This window comes from Hemiscyllium ocellatum, unplaced genomic scaffold, assembly GCF_020745735.1.
Source record: "Hemiscyllium ocellatum isolate sHemOce1 unplaced genomic scaffold, sHemOce1.pat.X.cur. scaffold_783_pat_ctg1, whole genome shotgun sequence".
Taxonomy (NCBI): domain Eukaryota; kingdom Metazoa; phylum Chordata; class Chondrichthyes; order Orectolobiformes; family Hemiscylliidae; genus Hemiscyllium; species Hemiscyllium ocellatum.
The window spans coordinates 1-10,000 of record NW_026869233.1 but is presented as its reverse complement, the minus strand read 5'-3'; the positions used below and the strand labels follow the sequence as shown (position 1 = coordinate 10,000).

The 10,000-nt window shown below is 48.1% G+C and overlaps 1 long non-coding RNA gene across 1 annotated transcript in view; it reads left to right on the top strand.

Moving 5' to 3' along the window:
* Window positions 1–10,000, top strand: part of LOC132814279 (uncharacterized) — a 46,283-nt gene extending 36,283 nt beyond the window's left edge. Inside the window, exon 3 of the long non-coding RNA XR_009644346.1 lies at window positions 9,959–10,000. This is a non-coding gene — a long non-coding RNA (uncharacterized LOC132814279). The remainder of the gene's footprint in view (window positions 1–9,958) is intronic.

Below are 10,000 nucleotides of genomic sequence, written 5' to 3'. Positions count from 1 at the left end.
AGAGAGAGGGTCACTGTCACTATTCATCTCAGTTAGAGAGAGAGAGAGAGAGAGATAAAGGGTCAGTATCACAATCTATCCCTGTGGGACAGAGAGAGAGAGAGTGAGGGTTAGTGTCACTATCTGTCTGTGTTAGAGAGAGAGAGAGAGAGAGAGAGAGAGGGTCAGTATCACTATCCGTCTCTGTTAGAGAGAGAGAGTGTGAGAGAGAGAGAGAGAGGGTCAGTATCACTATCTGTCTCTGTTAGAGAGAGAGGGAGAAGAGAGAGAGGGTCAGTATCACTATCCGCCTCTGTTAGAAAGAGAGAGAGAGAGGGTCAGTTTCAGTATCCGTCTCTGTTAGAGAGAGAGAGAGAGAGATAGAGAGAGGGTCAGTGTCACCATCCGTCTCTGTTAGAGAGAGAGAGAGAGAGGGTCAGTATCGCTATCTGTCTCTGTTAGAGAGAGAGAGAGAGAGGGTCAGTATCACTATCCGTCTCTGTTAGTGTGAGAGAGAGAGAGAGGGAGGGAGGGTCAGTCTCACTATCCGTCTCTGTTAGAGAGAGAAAGAGAGAGATAGAGGGTCAGTATCACTATCCGTCTCTGTTAGAGAGAGAGAGAGAGAGAGAGTGAGGGTCAGTGTCACTATCCGTCTCTGTTAGAGAGAAAGAGAGAGAGAGAGAGTCAGTATCACTATCCGTCTCTGTTAGAGAGAGAGGGTCAGTATCACTATCCGTCTCTGTTAGAGAGAGAGAGTGAGAGAGAGAGAGAGAGTCAGTATCACTATTCGTCTCTGTTAGAGAGAGAGAGGGTCACTGTCACTATTCATCTCAGTTAGAGAGAGAGAGAGAGAGAGATAAAGGGTCAGTATCACAATCTATCCCTGTGGGACAGAGAGAGAGAGAGTGAGGGTTAGTGTCACTATCTGTCTGTGTTAGAGAGAGAGAGAGAGAGAGAGAGAGGGTCAGTATCACTATCCGTCTCTGTTAGAGAGAGAGAGTGTGAGAGAGAGAGAGAGAGGGTCAGTGTCACTATCTATCTGTGTGTGTGTGTGTGAGAGAGAGAGAGAGAGAGAGAGAGAGAGTGTGAGGGTCAGTGTCACTACTTTTATGTGCTAGAGAGAGCGAGAGAGAGAGGGTCAGTATCACTATCCGTCTCTGTTAGAGAGAGAGAGAGAGAGAGGGTCAGTATCACTATCCGTCTCTGTTAGAGCGAGAGAGAGAGGGTCAGTATCACTATCCATCTCTGTTAGAGAGAGAGTGAGGGTCAGTATCACTATCCGTCTCTGTTAGAGAGAGAGAGAGAGAGAGAGAGGGTCAGTTTCAGTATCCGTCTCTGTTAGAGAGAGAGAGAGAGAGGGTCAGTTTCAGTATCCGTCTCTGTTAGAGAGAGAGAAAGAGAGAGAGAGAGGGTCAGTATCACTATCCGTCTCTGTTAGAGAGAGACAGAGAGGGTCAGTGTCACTATCTGTCTCTGTTAGAGAGAGAGAGAGGGTCAGTATCATTATCTGTCTCTGTTAGATAGAGAGAGGGGGAGAGAGAGAGGGTCAGTATCACTATCTGTCTCTGTTAGAGAGAGAGAGGGGGAGAGAGAGAGGGTCAGTGTCACTATCCGTCTCAGTTAGAGAGAGAGAGAGAGAGAGGGGGTCAGTATCACTATCCGCCTCTGTTAGAGAGAGAGAGAGAGAGAGAGAGGGAGGGTCAGTTTCAGTATCCGTCTCTGTTAGAGAGAGAGAGAGGGGTCAGTATCACTATCTGTCTCTGTTAGAGAGAGAGAGAGAGAAGAGAGAGAGGGTCAGTATCACTATCTGTCTCTGTTAGAGAGAGAGAGAGAGAGAGAGAGAGAGAGTCAGTATCACTATCCGTCTCTGTTAGAGAGAGAGTGAGGGTCAGTATCACGATCCGTCTCTGTTAGAGAGAGAGAGAGAGAGGGTCAGTTTCAGTATCCGTCTCTGTTAGAGAGAGAGAAAGAGAGAGAGAGAGGGTCAGTACCACATTCTGTCTCTGTTAGAGAGAGAGAGAGAGAGAGAAGAGAGAGAGGGTCAGGATCACTATCCATCTCTGTTAAAGAGAGCAAGAGAGTGTCAGCATCACTATCCATCTCTGTTAGAGAGAGAGAGTGAGAGAGAGAGAGAGAGAGAGAGAGTCAGTATCACTATCTGTCTCTGTTAGAGAGAGACAGAGAGGGTCAGTGTCACTATCTGTCTCTGTTAGAGAGAGAGAGAGGGTCAGTATCACTATCTGTCTCTGTTAGAGAGACAGAGAGGGTCATTGTCACTATCTGTCTCTGTTAGAGAGAGAGAGAGGGTCAGTATCATTATCCCTCTCTGTTAGAGAGAGAGAGGGTCAGTATCACTATCCGTCTCTGTTAGAGAGAGAGAGAGAGAGGGTCAGTATCACTATCAGTCTCTGTTAGAGAGTGAGAGAGAGAGAGAGAGAGTCAGTATCACTATTCGTCTCTGTTAGAGAGAGAGAGTGGGTCACTGTCACTATCTATCTCTGTGAGCGAGAGAGAGAGAGAGAGACAGGGTCAGTATCACTATCCGTCTCTGTTACAGAGAGAGTGTGAGAGAGAGAGAGGGTCAGTATTACTATCCGTCTCTGTTAGAGAGAGAGAGAGAGAGTGTGTGTGTGTGTGTGTGTGAGAGAGAGAGAGGGTCAATATCACTATCCGTCTCTGTTAGAGAGAGAGAGAGTGTGTGAGAGAGAGAGAGAGGGTCAGTATCACTATCCGTCTCTGTTAGAGAGAGAGAGAGAGTCAGTATCGCTATCCGTCTCTGTTCGAGAGAGAGTGAGGGTCAGTTTCACTATCCGTCTCTGTTAGAGAGAGAGAGAGAGGGTCAGTTTCACTATCCGTCTCTGTTAGAGAGAGAGAGAGGGTCAGTTTCAGTATCCGTCTCTGTTAGAGAGAGAGAGAGAGGGTCAGTATCACTATCTGTCTCTGTTAGATAGAGAGAGAGAGAGAGAGAGAGGGTCAGTATCACTATCTGTCTCTGTTAGATAGAGAGAGAGAGAGAGAGAGAGGGTCAGTATCACTATTCGTCTCAGTTAGAGAGAGAGAGAGAGAGAGATAGAGGGTCAGTATCACAATCTATCCCTGTGGGACAGAGAGAGAGAGAGTGAGGGTTAGTGTCACTATCTGTCTGTGTTAGAGAGAGAGAGAGAGAGAGAGGGTCAGTATCACTATCCGTCTCTGTTAGAGAGAGAGAGAGTGTGAGAGAGAGAGGGTCAGTGTCACTATCTATCTGTGTGTGTGTGTGTGAGAGAGAGAGAGAGATGGTCAGTATCACTATCCGTCTCTGTTAGAGAGAGAGAGAGGGTCAGTATCACTATCCGTCTCTGTTAGAGAGAGAGAGAGAGAGAGAGAGAGTGAGGGTCAGTATCACTATCCGTCTCTGTTAGAGAGAGAGAGAGAGGGAGGGTCAGTTTCAGTATCCGTCTCTGTTGGAGAGAGAGTAAGAGAGAGAGAGAGGGTCAGTATCACTATCCGCCTCTGTTAGAAAGAGAGAGAGAGAGGGTCAGTTTCAGTATCCGTCTCTGTTAGAGAGAGAGAGAGAGAGAGATAGAGAGAGGGTCAGTGTCACCATCCGTCTCTGTTAGAGAGAGAGAGAGAGAGGGTCAGTATCGCTATCTGTCTCTGTTAGAGAGAGAGAGAGAGAGGGTCAGTATCACTATCCGTCTCTGTTAGTGTGAGAGAGAGAGAGAGGGAGGGAGGGTCAGTCTCACTATCCGTCTCTGTTAGAGAGAGAGAGAGAGAGTGAGGGTCAGTGTCACTATCCGTCTCTGTGAGAGAGAAAGAGAGAGAGAGAGAGAGTCAGTATCACTATCCGTCTCTGTTAGAGAGAGAGAGGGTCAGTATCACTATCCGTCTCTGTTAGAGAGAGAGAGTGAGAGAGAGAGAGAGAGTCAGTATCACTATTCGTCTCTGTTAGAGAGAGAGAGGGTCACTGTCACTATTCATCTCAGTTAGAGAGAGAGAGAGAGAGAGAGATAAAGGGTCAGTATCACAATCTATCCCTGTGGGACAGAGAGAGAGAGAGTGAGGGTTAGTGTCACTATCTGTCTGTGTTAGAGGGAGAGAGAGAGAGGGTCAGTATCACTATCCGTCTCTGTTAGAGAGAGAGAGTGTGAGAGAGAGAGAGAGAGGGTCAGTGTCACTATCTATCTGTGTGTGTGTGTGTGAGAGAGAGAGAGAGAGGGTCAGTATCACTATCCGTCTCTGTTAGAGAGAGAGAGAGGGTCAGTATCACTATCCGTCTCTGTTAGAGAGAGAGAGAGAGAGAGAGTGAGGGTCAGTATCACTATCCGTCTCTGTTGGAGAGAGAGTAAGAGAGAGAGAGAGAGGGTCAGTATCACTATCCGCCTCTGTTAGAAAGAGAGAGAGAGAGGGTCAGTTTCAGTATCCGTCTCTGTTAGAGAGAGAGAGAGAGAGAGATAGAGAGAGGGTCAGTGTCACCATCCGTCTCTGTTAGAGAGAGAGAGAGAGAGGGTCAGTATCGCTATCTGTCTCTGTTAGAGAGAGAGAGAGAGAGGGTCAGTATCACTATCCGTCTCTGTTAGTGTGAGAGAGAGAGAGAGGGAGGGAGGGTCAGTCTCACTATCCGTCTCTGTTAGAGAGAGAAAGAGAGAGATAGAGGGTCAGTATCACTATCCGTCTCTGTTAGAGAGAGAGAGAGAGAGTGAGGGTCAGTGTCACTATCCGTCTCTGTTAGAGAGAAAGAGAGAGAGAGAGAGTCAGTATCACTATCCGTCTCTGTTAGAGAGAGAGGGTCAGTATCACTATCCGTCTCTGTTAGAGAGAGAGAGTGAGAGAGAGAGAGAGAGAGTCAGTATCACTATTCGTCTCTGTTAGAGAGAGAGAGGGTCACTGTCACTATTCATCTCAGTTAGAGAGAGAGAGAGAGAGAGAGATAAAGGGTCAGTATCACAATCTATCCCTGTGGGACAGAGAGAGAGAGAGTGAGGGTTAGTGTCACTATCTGTCTGTGTTAGAGAGAGAGAGAGAGAGAGGGTCAGTATCACTATCCGTCTCTGTTTGAGAGAGAGTGTGAGAGAGAGAGAGAGAGGGTCAGTGTCACTATCTATCTGTGTGTGTGTGTGTGTGTGTGTGAGAGAGAGAGAGAGAGAGAGAGAGTGTGAGGGTCAGTGTCACTACTTTTATCTGCTAGAGAGAGCGAGAGAGAGAGGGTCAGTATCACTATCCGTCTCTGTTAGAGAGAGAGAGAGAGAGAGGGTCAGTATCACTATCCGTCTCTGTTAGAGCGAGAGAGAGAGGGTCAGTATCACTATCCATCTCTGTTAGAGAGAGAGTGAGGGTCAGTGTCACTATCCGTCTCAGTTAGAGAGAGAGAGAGAGAGGGTCAGTATCACTATCCGCCTCTGTTAGAGAGAGAGAGAGAGAGGGGGTCAGTATCACTATCCGCCTCTGTTAGAGAGAGAGAGAGAGAGGGAGGGTCAGTTTCAGTATCCGTCTCTGTAGAGAGAGAGAGAGAGGGTCAGTATCACTATCTGTCTCTGTTAGAGAGAGAGAGAGAGAAGAGAGAGAGAGTCAGTATCACTATCCGTCTCTGTTAGAGAGAGAGTGAGGGTCAGTATCACGATCCGTCTCTGTTAGAGAGAGAGAGAGAGAGTCAGTTTCAGTATCTGTCTCTGTTAGAGAGAGAGAAAGAGAGAGAGAGAGGGTCAGTATCACATTCTGTCTCTGTTAGAGAGAGAGAGAGAGAGAGAGAGAGAAGAGAGAGAGGGTCAGGATCACTATCCATCTCTGTTAAAGAGAGCAAGAGAGTGTCAGCATCACTATCCATCTCTGTTAGAGAGAGAGAGTGAGAGAGAGAGAGAGAGAGAGAGGGGGTCAGTATCACTATCTGTCTCTGTTAGAGAGAGACAGAGAGGGTCAGTGTCACTATCTGTCTCTGTTAGAGAGAGAGAGAGGGTCAGTATCACTATCTGTCTCTGTTAGAGAGACAGAGAGGGTCATTGTCACTATCTGTCTCTGTTAGAGAGAGAGAGAGGGTCAGTATCATTATCCCTCTCTGTTAGAGAGAGAGAGAGAGAGAGAGAGGGTCAGTATCACTATCCCTCTCTGTTAGAGAGAGAGAGAGAGAGGGTCAGTATCACTATCAGTCTCTGTTAGAGAGTGAGAGAGAGAGAGAGAGAGTCAGTATCACTATTCGTCTCTGTTAGAGAGAGAGTGGGTCACTGTCACTATCTATCTCTGTGAGCGAGAGAGAGAGAGAGACAGGGTCAGTATCACTATCCGTCTCTGTTACAGAGAGAGTGTGAGAGAGAGAGAGAGGGGCAGTATTACTATCCGTCTCTGTTAGAGAGAGAGAGAGAGAGAGTGTGTGTGTGTGTGTGAGAGAGAGAGAGAGAGGGTCAATATCACTATCCGTCTCTGTTAGAGAGAGAGAGAGTGTGTGAGAGAGAGAGAGAGAGAGAGGGTCAGTATCACTATCCGTCTCTGTTAGAGAGAGAGAGAGAGTGTGTGAGAGAGAGAGAGAGAGAGGGTCAGTGTCATTATCTATCTGTGTGTGAGAGAGAGAGAGAGAGTGTGAGGTTCAGTGTCACTACGTGTATCTGCTAGAGAGAGAGAGAGAGAGAGGGTCAGTATCACTATGTGTCTCTGTTAGCGAGAGAGAGAGAGGGTCAGTATCACTATCTGTCTTTGTTAGCGAGAGAGAGAGGGTCAGTATCACTATCTGTCTCTGTTAGAGAGAGAGAGAGAGAGAGAGGGTCAGTATCACTATCCGTCTCTGTTAGAGAGAGAGAGAAAGAGAGAGAGAGAGGGTCAGTGTCACTATCTATCTGTGTGTGAGAGAGAGAGAGAGAGAGAGAGAGTCAATATCACTATCCGTCTCTGTTAGTGAGAGAGAGAGACAGAGAGGGTCAGTATGGCTATCTGTCTCTGTTAGAGAGAGAGAGAGAGAGTCAGTATCACTATCTGTCTCTGTCAGAGACAGACAGAGAGAGAGGGTCAATAACATTATCCGTCTCTGTTAGCGAGAGAGAGAGAGAGAGAGAGAGGGTCAGTTTCACTATCCGTCTCTGTTAGAGAGAGAGAGAGAGAGGGTCAGTATCACTATCCGTCTCTGTTAGAGAGAGAGAGAGAGAGAGGGTCAGTATCACTATTCGTCTCTGTTAGAGCGAGAGAGAGAGGGTCAGTATCACTATCCGTCTCTGTTAGAGAGAGAGAGAGAGAGAGAGGGTCAGTATCACTATCTGTCTCTGTTAGAGAGAGAGAGAGAGAGGGTCAGTATCACTATCCGTCTCTGTTAGAGAGAGAGAGAGAGAGGGTCAGTATCACTATCCGTCTCTGTTAGAGAGAGAGAGAGAGAGAGAGGGTCAGTATCACTCTCCGTCTCTGTTAGAGAGAGAGAGACAGAGAGGGTCAGTATCACTATCCGTCTCTGTTAGAGAGAGAGAGAGTCAGTATCACTATTCGTCCCTGTTAGAGACAGAGAGAGAGGGTCACTGTCACTATCTATCTCTGTGTGAGAGAGAGAGAGAGAGTGAGGGTCAGTGTCACTATCTGTGTGTGTTAGAGAGAGAGAGAGAGAGAGAGGGTCAGTATCACTATCTATCTCTGTTAGAGAGAGAGAGTGTGTGAGAGAGAGTCAGTGTCACTATCTATCTGTGTGTGTGTGTGTGTGTGAGAGAGAGAGAGAGAGGGTTAGTATCACTATCCGTCTCTGTTAGAGAGAGAGAGAGTGAGGGTCAGTATCACTATCCGTCTCTGTTAGAGAGAGAGAGAGAGGAAGTGAAAGAAGAAGAGGGTGGGACAGGTTAAATTTCCTTCCTCCCCCTACAATGACCCCTGACCCTTCACCCCTCAGTCTCTGGACTGCCCCATCGTCATGGCGCTGTGACCCCGGGGTTGGGGTGAGATGTCAGAGGGCGGACCCCTGCTCCTGGAGGTACACAGACACACGTGTGCACCCGCGCATACACGGGACAAGGCGGGGTCTACATGTGATCACTGGGCGGGTCCCCGGTAATGAGCGTGTCGGCCAAGCCCCAGTCCCCTCACTGGCACAGTTCCTCACTCCGAATCACACTCAACAATCCACTCGAGTGTGTGGGAGGGGAGTGAGTCTGAGTGAGAGAGGAGGAGGGATATCTGCGTTTACGCCAAGCCACCCTTCCCCTCACTCCCATGATTCCTCACTCGAAATCTCTGACCACAATTCACTCCAGCGTGAGAGAGAGAATGTGACGGAGAGAGAGAGAGAGAGGGACTGTGAGAGAGAGGGAGTGTGAGGTGTGTGTCTGAGTGTATAGCTCCCTGCTCTCGGGGTCCATGCTGAGGGAGATCCCGTGAGGTTGCGCAGGGAGCTGGCAAGTGGCAGTGGGAGGAATGTACCCTGCCCTTTGGGAGGGGGAATAGCTGGAGAATGGCCAGCGTGGATTAAATCCGGATTCATCCGTCGCCTATTTTACCCCGCACTGCACTCCCGCTCCCTTCTCTCCTCCCCAACCGGTCCCCGCACCTCCCCATCCTTTCCCTGCCACCTCTATTCCCCATCCTCTTGATCACTTAATTCCTTGATTCCGTCCTTTCCAAATCTCCCTGTTTCCTGGGAGCCCCCGCTCAGTTGCCGGTCTCGTGATTGGGGGCATCTCCCACTTGCGGTGAATACCCATCCCATTGGACAATGCCCAGTCACTGGTCAGATGGTCCCCTCAGTCCTCTCTTTCCCAGAGAGAACATCGTCCTCAGTCCCCACCCACCCCGTTCTTTCGTCTCCAAGTGCCCCGCTATCCTTTTCATTTTTGTTTTCTTTCGTTTTCCTTCTTTTTTTTTCTCTTTTTTTCCCCGTGACCCTTCACAGAAGGCAATGCTGTGTGAAATTTCAGTTTTATTTGTTTTTTATTAACCCCCACACTACCGCCTCACTGCGGTAGTGCTTATTTTTCCCCAGCCCCTATAGTGTGGGTGTGAGACGCAGTGAGAGACACAAAGTGCATGAATCTTTATTCAATTTCCACCAGCAGGAAGATAGGAAAACACCCGGGTGGCCAGTGCCCCGCGATCCTTTTCATTTCTGACCAGCTCTCTGTCAGATTGGTTCTGCTGATTGGCATGTGACCACAGCCAATATATTCGTATGGTCACCAGACAGTGTCAGTCTCTCACCATAGGTAGAGTCTGTTTCTGACAGTGATCTGTCAATCCCTAACAATAAACAGGGTCTGTTTCTGACAGTGAACTGCCAGTCCCTAACCATGGACAGGGTCTGTTTCTGGCAGTGAACTGTCAATCCCTAACAATGAACAGGGTCTGTTTCTGACAGTGATCTGTCAATCCCTAACAATAAACAGGGTCTGTTTCTGGCAGTGAACTGTCAATCCCTAACAATGAACAGGGTCTGTTTCTGACAGTGAACTGTCAATCCCTAACAATGAACAGGGTCTGTTTCTGACAGTGAACTGCCAATCCTTAACCATGGACAGGGTCTGTTTCTGGCAGTGATCTGTCAATCCCGAACAATGGACAGAGTCTGTTTCTGGCAGTGAACTGTCAATCCCGAACAATGGACAGGGTCTGTTTCTGACAGTGAACTGTCAATCCCGAACCACGGACAGAGTCTGTTTCTGACAGTGAACTGTCAATCCCTAACAATGAACAGGGTCTGTTTCTGACAGTGAACTGTCAATCCCTAACAATGGACAGAGTCTGTTTCTGACAGTAAACTGTCAATCTCTAACCATGAACAGGGCCTGTTTCTGACAGTAAACTGTCAATTCTTAAATATTGACAGGGTCTGTTTCTGACAGTGAACTATCAATCCCGAACAATGAACAGGGTCTGTTTCTGACAGTGAACTGTCAATCCCTAACAATGAACAGGGTCTGTTTCTGACAGTGAGCTGTCAATCCCTAACAATAAACAGAGTCTGTTGGCAGGAAGGATGGACTCCTGGTACCATCCCCCTGACCATGTTGCTGTAACTGTCTTCTCTCTCTCTCTCTCTCTGGCGTAGACCTTAGACGGAGGTTGGTGATGAGGAGACGGCCATGAGGGG